The following is a 20,142-nucleotide window of genomic DNA, read 5'->3' as shown; positions in this document are numbered from 1 at the left end:
CGATTTTAGAAAAAAAAAATATATATGCTAAATTGTAGTTCAGAATTCCAAAACATTTTTTGTTCAGATTTTATTGGAAAATATATATCAAAATGAGAAGAAATTTTAAAATTACCTTGATTCTACATGAAATACATACTACAAAGTTTTCTCTGAGAAATTCCAATTTTAGATATTGTTTTTAATTATGCTAAATTGTAGTTCCGAATTCCAAAATATTTTTTGTTCAGATTTTATTGGAAAATATGTAACAAAATGAGTTTTTTTTTTAAATTACCTTTATTCTACATGAAATACATACTACAAAGTATTTTGCTAATTATGGGCTTGGAAAATTTAATATTTTAGTCTTAATTATATCAGCCAAAACAAAGTACCCATTGGGTTTATGTTTCAGTCATATAATTCGGATGGCCCTAACGAGTACCATTTGTAAAGCTAGTAATACAAAAAGTAATAACAAGTACTGTAGCTTACGAATTAATTATAAACGTATTGAATTTATTAAAATAACCAAACAAAATCGAATGAATAAGTTTATCAACACAAATGTATGTTTAAACGTATGATCACTGTGTTTGGACTGTGGACTTGTTCCTGTGCAATCAGCTTAAAGCAAAAAAATATGTCAATATATGTTTTTGTCTGAAATATTATAACTACAACTTAAGGTAACATTAAGACAACGGGATTTTGGTTTAACAAATATGTACACAAACCATCAACCAATTTCAAATTTGTCTTTCCTTTCATTAGTTAGTTAGAATCAAATTTCGGTACCAAAACCACATTGATGGTTTTTGAAAAGTATACATTCAGTATTACAATTAAAGTATATTTCAATTTTCATTCGTGTTTTTCCTCCAATAAGTGAATTAATTATAGTATTATACATTATAGCAATGCCATCTATTCAAACATTATATTTCATGAAAGTTTTGTTTTAATTGTTCATGTTCTGATGAAAAGTAAACAACACAGATTTGAATTATCTGCTATGCATATGATCGAGTACTTTATACATCGTAGATAAATTTGCATTTACAATGAAATATCCGTTTAAGCAGACCTTCTTTGTTTCAATAGAAGTATTAATGATAGCATTTGTTTCGCGATCTCATACGTTAAATATGCAGAACGACTGGCCTACATTCTTCAATAGAAGGGCCGCAGAGCCATGACCCACAAGATAAGTACTTAATTAAGTATGTTTTGAAATAGTACAAATATCTTGTCACTTATATCACCGAAACAGGTACTACTTGTTATACAAAAGCTTTCGTTTGCAGTGTTCATTATGACTCAAAAATATTTCACAATCAATCGAACTTGCCTGAACTTACCTGTTATAAAAAGGGTAGGTATAACATATTCTTAAAAAGTTTAAAAGACTCAAGATAAAAAAAAGCTTATGACTAACAGATGCAAACTAATGGTTTAAACTCCAAAAAAATAAATGTTCGTATTTAAAGTAAAATAGTGATAACCCGAAGCTCCAACAATTGAGCGAAGAACCCTTAGAAACCTTTCGAAAAACTTTTGAAGTATTCAGTACATTCTATAATGAGATTAAGATTTTTTTTCGAAATGCTTTTACATTTTGTGTTAAATAAAAATAGGCTTGATGTTATGTCGGAGAAAATACCAACACATATATCAAAACGAAAAATCGACTTAAAATATGTTTACGAGAGGCGCAGTACTGGCAAATGTTAAAAGTACAACGTTCGCCTCGTGACAAAATGGATCAAATGTAAAGACAATTATTTGTCTGAAAATACACAACATATGGGCGAAAGCGACTACCGTTGCAATCAAGCATAGCGACCTTGTAGCATGTTATATATAGTTGGCAATATATAATGTTAATGATATAAGGCCTTAAATGTCATTGCATATAAAGAAAAATGTGCTCCTATTTTGTGTGAGCTTAAAAATAGCATGTATGTGAACAGTGTTGATCCTCGATTACTGAGTACGGCAGATGATGTTAGCCTTTTAACACATTTTCAAAATGATTTTAGAGGCATCAGAAGTAGGCTGTATTTTTGTATAAATGACAATGTTAAACGGAAGTTATACTGTACCTTTATATTGTTTATAAGGCACTCGATATTTGTATAGATATGATGTACGATACCACAATAGAACAATACGGTGCTTCTAAAATAACTTGTAACAATGTTTAAAATATAAATTAACAAATAATGTCATAGGTACGTGTTAAGTTACAATAAAGTATTTTTTCTGACAGTAATATGGGTTTAAACTATTTTTCAAATGTTAAGTTGTGTGAGAATAAATAAACAAATGTTGATTAAGAATTTAAAATTATCAAGGGAGACAATTCTTGGTAGCTTTACAATATAAAATTATCCGCCTTTCATTTGTTGTCACTTTTTTCATTCGCTCCTTAGTTTTATTCCTGATGTTTATTTTCGTTTTGTCTATACATTAAAGTGTTTGATTTCTTTCTTGCTTTGTTTTGATACTTTCATGATCGTATTTACTGTCAGGTTATACTAAGTGTCGTTTCATATGCTACTTTGGTGGATTTATTGCTGCTTTTTCATAAAAAGCTTATCATATGTTTGTTTTACTTTAAATTGACTCTTGTAGCCAATTTACTCAGCCAAATTTAGTATTATATTTCTGTTGTTTTCTTGTATTGTTTCTGACAGAAATTATGATCCTTTCTTAAATAATTTAATTATTTACAAGCTGTTTAACTAAATGCAATAATATACTTAATTTGGTTATGCCTAAGACGTTTTAGAAAATTAAAAGCAGGACGATTTAAAACATATATTAGCCTACGACATATGGCCGGACGGACTAACATACAGGGTTATTACTATAGAAGATCCGCTTTCTCAAGTCCTAATGAAGGCGTGTGATTTTGGAATATGTGTAAACCACGCATGGACGGAAGAAACAAACAGATAGGAAAATTACTATTTGGTATCCGCTTTCTCAAGTCCTCATGACGTCACATATCACGGATAGATGGACGGAACAAATCTACATGGTAAGAAATATAGGAGAGCCTGTTTCATAAGTCCTAATGACGCCGCGTATTCTTGTACATGTGCAAACGACGGATGGACGGACGGAACAAATCGACAAATGCGTTTTATCGAAAACTTGCATCAGTGCGATACTATGTACAAGTATTATTACCAAAGACTTAGAGCACTAAATCACAAACTTGCATCTCTGTGACACTGGGGACGAGTAGTAATACAAAACATCACACCCTTGCATCAATTTGATACTATGGGCAAGAATTGAAACAAAAAACGTATAGCGATACATTAAAAACTTGCATCAGTGTGAAACTAGGGACAACTAGTACTTCACTGGTTTCTATGCGACCCTCTGGAACCCTGCAGATACTAAGCAACCCTTGCTAATATTTCCATCCTGATTGGATACACATGACAATAAAATGTGTATAAAAAATAATTCGTTTCTAAAGGAGTGTGGTTAAACCCACATGTACTCGTACGAGGTGCAGTCAAAAAGTTCCCGGACTGGTTATATATTGCACACTTTTGACCTCTGACTATGACGATACTTGTCACACATAAATCCTAACAACATTTTAACATTTTATAGGAGAATAAATTACATAGGATCCATTTATTAGAAAAACATGTTCATTGTAGTATATAACCTACGCTACGGATCGCTTTGAATTATTAACGATTACGAAATTGTTTTCCTTGTTATTATCGCTAGATTTGCAAAATTTTCGCGCCGTTGTATCATGTAAATTTACATGACGTCTCACTAACGTCATTTCTAAACACACGTCCGAAACAATCATCGCTTGAAAATTATTGAATTAGTATGCATTGTCTGAAGCCATGGAAGATATCGCCGGTGAAGAAACGTCAACGTCATCCGAGCGAACGGAGCAACGAAGAATCATTAACTACTCTGCGAGAGGGGGAATGACACCAAAGGACGCATGGAAATTTATAAATCTGGTAGATGGTTTACGTAAATGTTCCCGGAAACTCGTATTGAATTGGCACAAGCATTTCCGGGACGGTCACACGACATTACTAACAATAACGGAACAGGAAAGTGGCAGTTTCGACAAATTGCAACGTGTCATTTCAGTAGAGCGGCGAAAATCGATCGACCAAATAGCTGATGTGTCGGATTTATTCATGGGAATACACACATATTGATAATTGTTTATTTATAATTGATTCCAGGCATTTCTTATGATATAAATTGGGTTCACGTTGAGTTAAAATATGTTTGTGACATTTAAGACGTGTAGAGTGTCACGAACTCATTGAGTGTCCGGACTGCGAAATTTAATATTTCCTCAAGACAACGCTCGTGCACTTCTAGCTGAAGACTCATTACTAACAATAGATTTTTCGGGTATAAAAGACTGCATAATCCGACTTATAATGTCGACCTAGCGCCTTTGGACTACTATATATTTCAAAGATTAAAGGCCGACTTACGAGGTGGCAGATTTGAATCGACAGAATAAATGAAAATTGGCGTCAGGTCGGCGGTTATGAAGCAACTGCGAAAAGGGGTTTTTAATAAGTGGGTAAATTGGCACAGGCAATATACTTTGAAACACATTGTCTAGCATACAAGAGCCTACATTGACGTAATTTCATTAGTAAACGTCAACAGTATGTCATTTCCGTACGAAATGATCCGTACAGTGTGTGTTATGTTTATTTGCTATGTAAAAATGATTGTTTTATGTGTGATTAAAAGTTAATATATGTACAGAATATTTTCTGCTTTAGTTTGATGCTATTTTATTTTTTCAAATCCCAAAAATGACAACAGTACAAAGGCAGTCCGGGAACTTCTTTATTGCACCTCGTATACATTTTGTATAGGAAGAGATAGCTCTTTCCACTTAAATGAACATAAGAGCAGGGAGTACCCCACGTTGTTGTTCAGTGTTCGTTTGCTCGAAGAATGGAACGTTGTGTGGAGAATTAGTATTCCATATTAAGGGTTCATTTATGTATGGGTAAGCGGTGAGTTTCCACATTGAGCATGTATGTATCTATTGGCATGCGAGGGATTTCATAAAGAGGGTTTGTATAAGCGAGTGGGGAGTATGCCACGCTGTGGTTTTGCGTATGTTGTTTGTATAGGCGAGCGGATTTCAACAAACTTTTAGTATTTCTTGGTCATAATTTTATATAAAAAATGCATTTAAAATGATGTAAGGAAATTGCCGGTCAGAATTAGATTTCATTAAAAAGGGAATTCATAAATAGAGTTTTAGTTTATTTTTTTTTAAAATTACTTTGTATATCAGTTGCAAGATTCAAATTGAAATGTATCAAAGAAACTATGAAATCAATTAACCTTGATTCTACGTAAAATACACAATATTAAGTTTTTTGCGAAGTACTTTTTTGTTAATTCACGTATTTGATCTAAATTTTAACAGCCTTATCTAATTGACAATTTAGTGTGTGTATCAGTTGTTGTATGTAGATGGCATTAACGAGCAGCTTCTCTAAAGCTAGCTAAATAAATAAATACGAACTAAATTATATATCAAACCATAACATGCAGATTGTAAACTATTTAAAATATGTTGAGCATATTTCAATTATCAAACATGTCAATGGCAGTTGTAAAGAGTTTAAATCAGATAAATTCAAGTGCTTGTCATTTTCGGCTGAATGCTAATTTGCATTGGGTTTCGCAATAATACTTGTTCATTCGTAAACAAACTTCAAAGGGGTAAGATTATCATCATAAATATATGATTTCATTGCCCTAAGCTTAATACAAAGACGTTTTTGAAAATAGTTTTGCTAAAATGTCACCGAGTGTAGTATTGTCCAATTATTAATCTTCAACTTTAATAAGTTTGTAACTTGTATACGAGAGCAGCACTTTAGCAGCTTACTAAGAACGACGTGTTTTCTGAAACAATCTTGAAATTAAAATGCAATCATTTAAATATTTTGAAAAATAAGTACATATATTTATGTTCTATTCGATGAAATAATTACATTGTCATCAATTAAGGAATTAAGTGTTTGAAGTTGTTGTTTTTTCAAGTTCCAAGGAAAAGTATACAACTTTTATTTTAAGATAGTACAATGAACTTTTCAATATAAGTCACCGAAATTTATAATGGTTTCAAGAATTGTTTATTTTAAGTTTTAAACATGATGCACATGTTTTGCTTTGATAGTTTTATATATTGTCGATTACTCATGGCATAGCAATACCGTTAATCCGTTGGGCTACGATCCACCGGTCTAGATATTATTGATTAACATTATAATTGTAAACATTGTAATTGAAAAGAGTACTAGATACGCAAAGAGACAAAATGCCTCTGTCGGCTTTTTACCACATGTCTAGACTTATAAAGGTTTAGTGTCGATTTAAACATAAGGACATATTATATTTATTTTTAAAATCTTACATATTCATGAGACCAGTCACACCACAACGTAGCCTAAGGTAGCTTTATAATAATATGGCCTTATATCTCACTTTCAGCATAAACTTATGTATTGTGCAACGATTGCAAAACAAGTTATTACAACATAATATTTATCACTCTCGTTGGCACGATTTTCACGCGAGAGTGTTGTATTGTGTTGTCCAGAAAAACCCGTGTACCCGGAGGAAACCCATTTGTCCGGCTTGGTGACCTCATACCAAACCCACATGCGACCAGGCCGAGAATCGGACCCGGGTCACCTAGATGAGAAGCGAGTGCGCTAACCACTGCGCTAACCGGTTAAACTTTCAGTCAGTCACTCATTAGCTTTCCAGTGTATCACCACCGCACTAGCCTAGGTGTAACGGCCATATATCTCACTGTCAGTCATTCACTCATAATCCAGCGTCACACCACAACATAGCCTGTGTTAGTTTTGTAGTGATATGGTCATATATCTCACTGTCAGTCATTTACATGTAGCAAGGTGCATATTTCAGTATTTTATCAGTTTGTGTGTTTGGTACAGTTCTCTATCGTATTTTGCCTTGTTGTTTTTTGTCTCGTCGTGTTTAGTGTCGTGCTACGTGGTTATTCTCCTCTTTGCTTCTATGTCCGTCAATGTCCGTCGATGTCCGAGTGCGTCAGAGCGTAAATACTGGTTATGCGAGTTTGTCAATATTTATGAGAGTGATTGATTTGTTATTTTTATTGTTTATTTGTATTTTTTCCTTTTCCCCGCTTCATTGCACACACCCTTATTTACATTAACACATAAATAATTCAATTCTGAATCGTCATAGACGCAAGTCAAGACTGCAATTGTGACAGTTGTTACTCAATTATTTAATATTCGCTCTTATCTTGGAGATGAAATATTTAAGTTCCTTCATATATAATCATTATTTAGACGTGCCTGGTAAGTTTATTACTCATATCTCTTAGAATGCTGTGTGTATTTAACCACGAAGTCACCCTTGATACATATACCGATCACTGTGCATTGTCATTGTATTCTGTGTTATTAGTAATAAGATTAGTATATACTTTTATAAGTTTTATTATTTGGTTTAGGTTTTATTTAACAACGGTATAAATAGATATTCAAACTCCGATGTTGAGTGATTCCGGCATTGTTTTACACCTACTACATACACGTACAGAATCCAGTGCCTCAGCACAACTGGTTTTTTTTTGTAATGGCACTCCTTAACATCTATTTCATAAGCTATCAATTGCCACAACACAAATGAGATTTATTGTTTATTTCTTAAATTATTTACCATTTCGTCTTTATTTTCAATATTAATTAGCACTGTATCTCAACATTATCATATCGCCTAGATGCTTAGCGTCTTAATTCTATACTTCTAGCAGTACAAATACAATATAACATAAATAGGATGTTAACAAGCTGCGCTATTAAACAAATCAAAAGTTAAAGTTCAAAGTATGTTAATAATTGATAAAATCGTTATTAATTGGAATAGATAATCAACAAATATCGTAAAATAGTGTAAAATACTTCATTTTTAAACAAAATCCGTCCCTTCCATACTCGCCAAATAGAAATTAATTAGAAATGTTAAATTATTGTTATTTCTTAGTCCACGCACAATATTTCAATAGTCTTTTACGGTTTTCCTTACATGAGTACTAAACTTCAAAACCAAAAACAAAGGAGAGGTATCATATTTCATCCTATATTACAAATGCTACGGTATGCGCCTCTTTAAATCAACTGTAGGACAAAGATCAATGGAATAATTTGTATATTGTTTGTCTCTATTTCAGATCAATCTTTTTGTGGGGTCTTTATTTGGATTTGAAGAAGATTCGATCATATAACTTGAACGTTTATTAAAATGACTTTGAGGCAGTTGATCAATTTCAGACAACGACAAATCCAATACGTTTAATACTATACTTAAATGCAATAAGGACATACACCACTTATATTGGGTTAAAAACATTTATCCCTAAAGTTTCTCTTTGCTGCAAACATGCATCAGATTGTAATTACTGCCAAGGACGTTTAGCATCTATCACTAACCTGCATTCAATGTAATGACAGGGAATGTCGCATAATAACACCATTTAAATTATTACAGTGTCTTTATCACATATCTGGTACATAAGTTTGTAAGTACCTGCAATAACAGGGTTATTACTACAGGAGTGCCGAGTTCACAATTTCGAAATGACGTCCCGTGTCTTAAAAATATTTGCAAACGACGGATGGACGGACAGAGCAAACAGGCATATTACTATAGAAATCTCGTTCACAAGTCCGTATTACGACCCATGTCTGTACCAAATGTGCAAACAACGGATGGACGGACGGGACAAATAGACAGGCTAATTACTAAAGGATAGTTTCTTTCACAAGTCCGAATGATTCCGCATGTTTATGTACATGCGCGGAAGATGGTAGACGGACGAAACAAATATAAAGTGTAATTACTATAGGGAGGCCGTTGTCTATAGTCCTTTGTACGCCGCATGTCTTTGTATATGTGCCAACGTCGGATGGAAGGACAAAACCAATACACAGGCTATTTACTATAGAATAGCCTTTTTCACAAGTAAAAAAAACACGACGCATGTATCTGTACATGTGCAAACAAGGGATAGACTAATTACTATGGGAAAACCTCTACCGCAAGTCCTTATGAAATCGTATATGCATTCAGGACAAATAGACTGGGTAATTACTACGGGAGAACCTCTGTCGCAAGTCCTAATGAAATCGTATAAGCGACAAGAACAAATAGACAGGATAGTTACTATGGTAGAACCGGTGTTGCAAGTCCTTGTGAAATTGTATATGCGGTCAGAAAAAATAGACAGGGTAGTTACTATGGGAGAACCTCTATCACGGGTCCTGATGACGCAGTATATCTTAAGCATATGTGCAAACGACGGAATGACGGTCGGAACATAAACACTGGGTAATCATTATTTATAGTAGACAGTGTGATTACAATAGGAGATATGTTTTCTGTTGAGCCCGCATGTCTTCTGGTGAAATCGTCATACATATATGTTATGCATCTGAATGTCTAAGAATTTTACATAAATGATGTACATATTTTTACGTGGTGTTTGTGATTATTTGTATGAGTATGCGTTCTTGCGTGTTTGCGTGTTTGTGTACTATGGATTAAGGAAAACAAGTTAATTCTTGACATATGTTAGCCATCTGCAAACCAAATGCAATAGTTGAATAAAGCAGAGCAGTAATTTCACTGAACAAGAAATCAGACATTGAGTATGTCAATTTACTTAAGTATACTGAGACAAATGATACAAAAAGACTTATAAATGATCAAAACAGTTCCTGAAAGGTTAGATTAATACTTCATCAAGTTTATTAAATGTTGTGGCCTGTATTAAAGTGTGTTCAGTAATGCAATTGAAACTGCCACTGCTCAACTAAACGAAAGTAATAACTACTGTAATATAACGAAACACATAAACACCAAGTATGTTATGACACTAATTCAATTATCCATTGATTTAACCATTTAAGACAACATTGAGAAAATAAGTGCGAAATAAAGGGGCTGGTAATTGGAAATCGTTTTCTGATAAACCTAGCAGAGTATAAACTTACTTACTTTTGATACAAAGTCCGTTCCTTCCAACTGTTCCACTAAATTGAGTATTAAATTATTGTCTGTTCTGATTCCTCACACACATAAACTGTGAATGGTCTTCCATGGTTGTTCTTATATCAGTAATTAACTATCAAGCATTTGACGGATTTTAAGGAATTGACCATGTGTCTACTCAACTCGCCAAAAACGGAACAAACCCTAATACTGAATTCAAGGAATTGACCATTCGACTCTTCAACTCGCCAAATACGGAACTCACACTGATACGGATTTCAAGGAAGTGATCATTTGTCTACTCAACTCGCCAAATACGGATATCAAGGAATTGACCATTTGTCTACTCAATTCGCCAAATACGGAACTCACCCAAATACAGAATTCAAGGAATTGACCATTTGCCAATCCAACTCTCCAAATACGAAATACAAGGATTTGACCATTTGGCTGTCAAAACTCACCTTAATACGGAATTTAAAAAATTAACCATTTGTCTGTCGAAACTAACTCCAATACGGTAATGCGATAAATTGTTCAATTCGGCGTTCATTGTTTTTGCTTTTCAACTGTTTTTAAATACAAGTTATTTGAAATAACTAGCCTATTAAAATCTTCACCCAATGTATACGGTTTGCTATGCAGTTGTCTTTAACCTATTCGTATAACAATTATATATATTGAAACCTACGTGATGGACGAAAATGGTGAAAACATATATTTTTTATATCTTTTCTAGACGATATGTGCAATAATCATGAAAAGGTATGCTTCCTCGGTGTGTATAGTGCATTTGGCTTAACTGAGTCTGTGCAATGTCACTATCAAGTCCAGTCTAGAAAAGCAGAATACATGAATGAAAAAAGGAAATACTGTAAGCTTCAATTATATTGTAAGGTTGATATTATGGTTTTAATCAAAATATCGTAGCATACGTACTAATCGATTTATAAAATACTCATTAATTAGGTGACTTCATATTGGACGAGTTATTTGCCCTTGGAAATTACCTGATGAACGGCATTATGAACTCTACAATCCTATACAAAGAAGTAATATCTTATTTCGTCCCTAACAAAAGCTTAGCTATGCGCTGTCTTTAAATCTACAGCGAACGGAGAACAATGAAATAACTTATTTATTATGTTCACCGTTGAAAGTTAATATTGTGTTTTGCTCATTTATACCTGAACAATATTCGATCAAGTAATTTGCAGTGCACATAAATTACTGTATTTTGGCTAAATTTGTTTTTCAGACCTAAATACTGACATTTATTACAATGCCATTGAGTAAACCGAACAATTACAGAAAGCAAGACATCCAACAGGTTAAATATAATACTTAAATGTAAACAGGACATCTACCCATCGGCAATACTCATATTAGGATGTTAACACTTGAAACCTGAGTTATACAGTTGATACACTCGTGCAGCAGATGGCTATTATTACGGAAGACGTACAACGACACATCACAAACTTGCATCTAATGGTTAGCATTTGCAAATACGTACAGTAACATCTTACATACTTGCATCATATGGCTATTATTTTTAAAGACGTAGTGCGATTACTCACAAACTTACATCTAATAGCTATCATTTCCGAAGAAGTACAGTGATAAATCACAAACTTGCATCTAATGGCTATCATTTCCGAAGAAGTACAGTGATAAATCACAAACTTGCATCTAATGGCTATCATTTCCGAAGAAGTACAGTGATTACTCACAAACTTGCATCTAATGGCTATCATTTCCGAAGAAGTACAGTGATAAATCACAAACTTGCATCTAATGGCTATCATTTCCAAAGAAGTACAGTGACATATCACAAACTTGCATCTAATGGCTATCATTTCCAGAGACATCTAACAAACTTGCATCATAAAGCTATTATTTTCAAGACGTACAGCGATTTATCACAAACTTGAATCAGCTGATGATACCTGGAACGAGTATCAAATCAAACGAAGAACCGCGATAAATATTGCAAACTTTTATCTGGTGTGATACTTGAGACATGTATTAATGTCAAGGATGTTTAATGAACTTGCATCTGATATATATTATTGAGAAATATATATAGCGATACGTCACAGACTTGCTTCTGATGTGATTAGGAGGAAGAGTATTATTACCAAACACTTATAATAATACATATCAAACTTATTTCAGATGTGATTCTATGTACGAGTAGATTACCAAGTACGTGTAGCAATATATCACACACTTGCATCAGATGTGATATTGTGGACAAGTATTATTACCAAAGACGTAAAGCGTTATCTCACAGACTTGCACCAGATGTGATACTGGACGAGTAGATTACCAAAGACTATAGCGAGATATCAAAAACATTGCATCAGATGTGATACTTTGGACGAGTAGATTACCAAAGACGTATAGCGATATATCAAAAACATTGCATCAGATGTGATACTATTGACGAGTATTATTACCAAAGACGTAGAGCGGTATGTCACACTCTTGCATCAGATGTGATACTTTGGACGAGTAGATTACCAAAGACGTATAGCGATATATCCAAAACATTGTTTTAGATGTGATACTATTGACGAGTAGTATTACCAAAGACATAGAGCGCTATTTCACACTCTTGCATCAGATGTCATACTTTGGACGAGTAGATTGCCAAAGACGTATAGCGATATATCAAAAACATTGCATCAGATGTGATACTATAGACGAGTATTATTACCAAAGACGTAGAGCGGTATGTCACACTCCTGCATCAGATGTGATACTATGGACGAGAATTAATATCAAAGACGTCAAACGGTATATCACAAACTTGCATCTAATGTTATACTATGGAAAGGTATCATATTTAAAGGTGTATTTGAATCTACCGCTTACACAACCAAACAGAACAGCTAGCCGCCGTAACGTGACTGACTAAAACGTTGAGGATTGTTTAACGTCCTATTTGAATCTACCGCTTATACAACCAAACAAAACAGTTAGCCGCCGTAACGTGACTGACTAAAACATTGGGAATTGTCTGACGTCATATTTGAATCTACCGCTTATACAACCAAACAGAACAACTAGCCGCCGTAACGTGACTGACTAAAACATTGGGAATTGTTTGACGTCCTATTTGAATCTACCGCCTACACAACCAAGCATAACAGCTAGCCGCCGTAACGTGACTGACTACAACATTGGGAATTGTCTGTCGTCCTATTTCAATCTACCGCTTACACATAAACAGAACAGCTAGCCGCCGTAACGTGACTGACTAAAACATTGGAAATTGTCTGACGTCCTAATTGAATCTACCGCTTAAACAACCAAACAGAACAGCTAGCCGCTGTAACGTGAGGTGTATTTGAATCTACCGCTTACATAACCAAACAGAACAGCTAGCCGCTGTAACGTGAGGTGTATTTGAATCTACCGCTTACACAACCAAACAGAACAGCTAGCCGCCGTAACGTGAGGTGTATTTGAATCTACCGCTTACATAACCAAACAGAACAGCTAGCCGCCGTAACGTGAGGTGTATTTCAATCTACCCCTTACATAACCAAACAAATGTATGCAACAACATAATTTTAGGAAAAATCCAATCATATCAAACTGAATAAATATTGTTAATCATGAAATGTTATCTAACTAGATCATTTTAAAAACGTGAACCGTCATTTTGATGTATATTTTTGAAAGTAATTTTCTTACTCTTACACTGTCCGTTTTTATCGCAAATGATAGAACTGCATTTAGCAAATGGACACTTATTACTAAGGCGCTAATCGTGAGGCGCTTAGATTAGACTAATTATACCGAAAGCAGAAGTCACATTTTTATTAGCAATTAATTATCTGTTAAAGTAGATTTTTTTTAATCCGTTTTCATTATAGATTACTATTTAAAATACAGGTATATTAATTGATTGTATTTGTTTTATGAATTCATTTTCTATGCGGACGGACTGACCTACATATTTCAATTGGCGCACTGCAGAATTATGAGAAATAAGGAATATAAATACTTATTTAAACATGCTTTTAAAGATCGTATCGATTCAAATCAGCGAAACAAATACTTGTTATGCAAAGTCGTTTGTTTGGAGTTTTAAACATGAGACAAATATTTTTAAATAACATCACCCTACCCTTAACCTTTTACATTTTGACGACAACTTATTTCAGAGTGATAACATCGATCCTTCGTTCTGTGATCAGTTGATCTAGATACAAATGAAGAGCATAATGATGTTTACCATTGTCATTGAGATGAATACAAGATATAGGAATAGATAAAATGCCTCGGTCGGGTTTTTACCACATATGAAGGTATTTGGTTTAAGTCCTCTTTAAACTGATTTCAATTTGCCTTCTGCGTTACAAGAGGAAGCACATGTAAACAATGTTCTAATGAAATCGTAAGTATTTTAAAGACTGCTTCTTCAAATGCATTTGACTTTTGGACCCAAAACAAATTATTTGGAACAGAGATCAACTTAGTAGAAAGAGAACGATTACTAACCGATAATTACAATATTCGACGACGGTTGTTGAACACTAAAAAGCTTTTTTTGCCCAAACGGTTACCTTACCCTAACTCTTAAAACATGCTGCAAGGAGAAATATATTGTTTTTAATAAAAACCTTCTTTCGAAAAGCAATTTTTGTCAAACACAACTCTTGTTGGTGTAATGTTGCAGGAAAAGACCATATTACAGTTAAAATACTTAGATTGTATGTTTTAACTGTCTTTAATACTTGAACGTATCGTTACGTAAAATGGTTTTGGGAATAAATGGCAATTATATGGAAGAGAAACTGTTTTTCTATAAATGTGCATATTGTCATAATGCTACCTATGTCAATATCATGCACACACTATGTTTATTGAATTGTGTTTTTTAACGTATTTATTATCACGAATGTTCAATTAAAAACATGTTTGTAAGTGGTGCGGCACTGGTAGAATATTACAATTACAAGTACAACGTTTACGTCGTGACGAGATGTGTGTATGTAAAGATAATATTCTAAATAAGTTCCGGAACAACAACAACACTATCATAAACAGCGTTATTGATGTTACGGCTCAAATGTTAAAATTGTTCAAATTATTGATGAGCGGAAGTTATACTGTGCCTTTATTTATTCTATAAGGCATTCGATATTTGTATAGAAATGATAAATAGTACAAATTCCTGCAATGCTTTAAAGATTTATAAAGACATGACGTCATGAGTATGAGATAAAAGTTACAGGGGAGCCGCTTAAACAAGTCCTTATGACGCCGCATATCTTTGGTATATGTGCGACGATTGACGGAAAAAAGACAGGGTGACTACTATCAGAGAGCTGCTTTCTCAAATCCTAATGCGCAGGGTGTCTATGGTATAATTACGACACCGGAAGGACGGTAGTTAGAAAAGACATGTCATTAATTGTGTTCAATAAAACAAATTGTTCGTTTTCAGCTAAGTGATATAATGGAATAACTATTTACATATTTAGAATAACATGCACACAATGATTGTCATAATCTCAATTCAATGATAAAGTTATTGTGCATTTCGCAAAAAGTAAAAAAGCAAAATGGTTTTATTAGTGTATAGCCTTATATCTCAATGTCATTCATTCACTAATAACCTATACCATGTTTCACCTTTATCTAGCTAATAAACAGTTTGTGAATTATGATCAAATTTGTTTTTTTTGTTTTTTAACGCGGATTAGAATTGTATCAACTTATCACCATATCACCACGGTACTTAGCATCGTTCTACCATAACTATAGCAAGCTATAAAGAATTGAACGTCGTGTGTTATGTGCGAGGAGTAAAAGGGATGATATTTTCCTTCGCTAAGACAAATGATAATTTATGTTCATATCAAGTGAAAGGATAGTTTTCTGTGGAAGGAAATTAAGAAAAAACATTCATAGAAGACTGTAAAACTACTTACGTTTGAATAAAGTTCCGTTCCGTCCATATTTTGCACTGAATCTAATATTGAATCACTGCTTGGTCTTAAGCTGCACACACACACACACACACATGTGAATGATCTTCTAGGGTTTTCCTTATACGATTACTGAACGTCACAAGTCTAAACAAAGAAGCGAGATCATATTTCATCCCTGACAGGTCTACACAAAGAAACGAGATCATATTTCATCCCTGACAAAATCAGCGATATGCGCTTCTTTAAATCTACCAGTAGACAAAAAAAAAATGATTTGTATACTATATTTTACATTTAAGACTATGATTGTGTTTGTAAATTCTGACTTGATCAGTATTCGACCAAATACCTTGTAATAAACTGAAATGACTTTATTTGGCTGCATTTGTAATTCTAACCTAAGTACTGACTAACATTACAATGAATTTGAGCCAGTAAAACATATCCAGAAAACGAAAATCCAACACGGATGTAAAAATACTCAAAGTATTTAGGACATTAACAGTTCGCTAATATATAAGGTACTACACATTTTAACCCTGAGATATCCATTTGCTACAAACTGGCAGATGACTATTATTTCCGACAACGCACAGCGACGTTTCACAAGATTTCATCAGCTATGATACTAGGGATGAGTATAATTACCAAAGACGTATAGTTATATATAACAACTTGCCTTGGATGAGATACTAGGGATGTGTATGATTACCAACGACGTATAGTTATATATAACAACTTGCCTTGGATGTGATACTAGGGATGAATATGATTACCAACGACGTATAGTTATATATAACAACTTGCCTTGGATGTGATACTAGGGATGAGTATGATTACCAAAGACGTAAAGTTATATATAATAGCTTGCCTTGGATGTGATACTAGGGATGAGTATGATTACCAAAGACGTAAAGTTATATATAATAACTTGTCTTGGATGTGATACTAGGGATGAGTATGATTACCAAAGACGTAAAGTTATATATAACAACTTGCCTTGGATGTGATACTAGGGATGAATATGATTACCAAAGACGTAAAGTTATATATAACAACTTGCCTTGGATGTGATACTAGGGATGAGTATGATTACCAAAGACGTATAGTTATATATAACAACTTGTCTTGGATGTGATACTAGGGATGAATATGATTACCAAAGACGTAAAGTTATATATAACAACTTGCCTTGGATGTGATACTAGGGATGAGTATGATCGCCAAAGACTTAAAGTTATATATAACAAATTGCCTTGGATATGATACTAGGGATGAATATGATTACCAAAGACGTATAGTTATATATAACAACTTGCCTTGGATGTGATACTAGGGATGAGTATGATTACCAAAGACGTATAGTTATATATAACAACTTGCCTTGGATGTGATACTATGGATTGTTATGACTGCCAAAGACTCAAGATATTAATCACAAACTTGCACCCGGTGTTTAATTAGGTACCAGTATTATAAACAAAGACGTAAAGCGAAATATCACAGACTTGCATCAGATTTGATTATAGAAAGGAATATGTTTATCTTTTTTTTCGGTTTAATCCGCGTCAAAACTTGAATTAAGTATTTTATTAAGGCTTTATTGAGTAAAACATAGCAGTCACGGAGATATTGAATTAATTCGTTCTACTTTTATTAAGCCCCTGTTTTAACAATTTACTACGCTTAAACTGAGTAAGAAAAAAGTGTCGTAGAGTGTGTATCTTACAAGCATATAACACCAACCAAAGATTATTCGGTTGAAGTCGCCTACAAGAGCAACATCAAAAAACTTAAATTAAAAAAATAAATAAATCTACTTATCATCATATTTGTAACATTTTTCATTTAGGACTGGCTGACCAGGTGCACGATCCCCTTACTTTGTGAACGCAAAAACAAATACATCAAAATTTACTACTTAAGACTAAACATAGCAAAGGTGATCTCTTTCGATGACCAATACCATTCTAACCGCTTTGAAACCATATACATTTCGGCTATTGGTGAAGGGACACATTTCAAAAGTTGCGGCCCCTCGTACGCCAATGCCTAAGTGAAACAAGTTTTCAACTTCATGAAGGGCGTTATCAAGCTGTCAACATGTGCATGCGCTTCAATTATCTTAAAACTAGAAAAACCTGGTATAGTTTGCGGAAAATAAAGATGTACTATTTAAAATATACTTAACAGGTAGGAGTTATTTATGTATTTTGTATTAGTGCCCTTTTGTTAAACCATACTTCATTTGGCAGTGTCTGACTTAATATCTGCAAGTTTTCCAGCATGCTACAGATTCAATTTTCGCTTGTCAGCTGTACCAGCGACCCATGCTGATTTTCCGCATGATAATAACGAATACACCCGGGCATGTTGAATGTACGAACAGTAGTTTACAAGGCTCGTTGAACTTCTTTTGACGTTACAAATAGTTTTCCTTGTATGATTTTAAGAAGATAGTATCGTTATATTTATGCATAAGAACGACAAGAACGCAAACAGGTGACTTGTGTACCTTATACAGATGACGATCATTCTTTGTTATAATGAAAGGCTCAAACACTTGCAAAGTAGTGATGCAAAAACATCCATATCACCGCAATACCGCAGGTTTTATAAGATAAGCGATAGTCTGTGCCTGCTTACAACTGACTTGAGAGAAAATTAAAGGTTGTTTCTAGGATAATAAAGTTTAAATATGTTATGCCTGATCATTAAATAGAATACTAAGCATTCTCTAGTTATTGCTATCTGAGTATTTTGCGGGATATTGATAACAATGATTTTGAAGTAATTTATCTACTTTTTAAGTTGTAACTTGAGTCAATTCAAAAGTTATTATTCGTGTTTAGACTGTAGGCCGCTAGGCCTGCAGACTTTTATTACCGTGAACAGGCATTTACCGTCGGTAGATTGACCCAACTTTTTGAACATTTTAATGTTTATGCGCCCACAGCGCCCACGGGTGTAACAGCACACGCACTGTTAGAACTGCGGTGGTAAACAACCTAATTTAAATTACCAATCTGCTCGAATAGCTTGGGAGCTGCGTTATAAATGAGCAGCTTGCAAAAACTAGCGGTATATTAGTATCTATTACATGTTGTGCGTTGAATATAATGCGAATAATTTGCGTTTTTGCGTAATGTCGCAATTAATATCGACGAAAAAAATACGATATAAACAGCACAATATGCAAAAAGTTTGAAAATGAATTCGTTTTTAATCAAAACAAAAATATGAATATATATGTGTTTACATTTTGCTCGCGGCGGGATATCTAGATACTCTCGGTAACAAATATGATATTGGTCATTTAATTCGGACAAGTTTATTCCCAGGTTATTAACCCGGACAACTCGCTAAAACCCGGACAAAAACATAGACATCTTGTTTTGTTTGGATAATGTAATACATTCGAAGCAAAAATTATATGTTTAATATAGCTTTTAATAGGCTCTTTCTTAATATTTTTTTAATAAAGATTGTAAGTATGTACTTACACATCAAACCATTTATTTGTGAACTTAAATACTAACAACTCTGTTCCATTACTAAATGCATATTATACACTTTTACATGCTTTTGCTGTGTTGTCGGGATGTCAGCGTAGAGCGTAACATTGAAGTTGGAGTTTTTTTGTCACGTTGGAATCAGTGGCAGGTGCCGCTGTGTGGGTGGGACGTCAGCGTAGAGCGTAACATTGATGTTTGAGTTTTTTTGTCACGTTGGAATCAGTGACAGGTGACACTGTGTGGGCGGGACGTCAGCGTAGAGCGTAACATTGGTGTTGGAGTTTTTTTGTCACGTTGGAATCAGTGACAGGTGACGCTGTGTGGGCGTGACGTCAGCGTAGAGCATAACATTGATGTTGGAGTTATAATGTCACGTTGGAATCAGTGGCAGGTGACGCTGTGTGGGCGGGATGTCAGCGTAGAGCGTAACATTGATGTTGGAGTTTTTTTGTCACGTTGGAATCAGTGTAGGGTGACGCTGTGTGGTCGACGGTTATGCCAGTTTCCATGACTTTCAGCATCAATTGACGTCGATGGACGTGTACAGCGCAGCCCGTCTCGCCTAGAGATCGTCATTGGTCGGTTGGGCTTCCGTG

At 34.1% G+C, this 20,142-nt stretch overlaps 1 protein-coding gene across 1 annotated transcript in view; it reads right to left on the bottom strand.

Annotated features, from left to right (window-relative positions):
- Positions 1–16,128, bottom strand: part of LOC128222098 (uncharacterized) — a 73,972-nt gene extending 57,844 nt beyond the window's left edge. The window contains exon 1 of the mRNA XM_052930944.1: positions 16,032–16,128. The gene's annotated coding sequence lies outside the window, so the exon portion shown is untranslated. The remainder of the gene's footprint in view (positions 1–16,031) is intronic.
- Between the last annotated feature and the right edge of the window lie 4,014 nt (positions 16,129–20,142).

The sequence above is a fragment of the Mya arenaria genome, chromosome 16 (assembly GCF_026914265.1).
Source record: "Mya arenaria isolate MELC-2E11 chromosome 16, ASM2691426v1".
Classification (NCBI taxonomy): domain Eukaryota; kingdom Metazoa; phylum Mollusca; class Bivalvia; order Myida; family Myidae; genus Mya; species Mya arenaria.
Note: the sequence above shows the minus strand (reverse complement) of the source record. Positions and strands in the feature narration are given on the sequence as shown.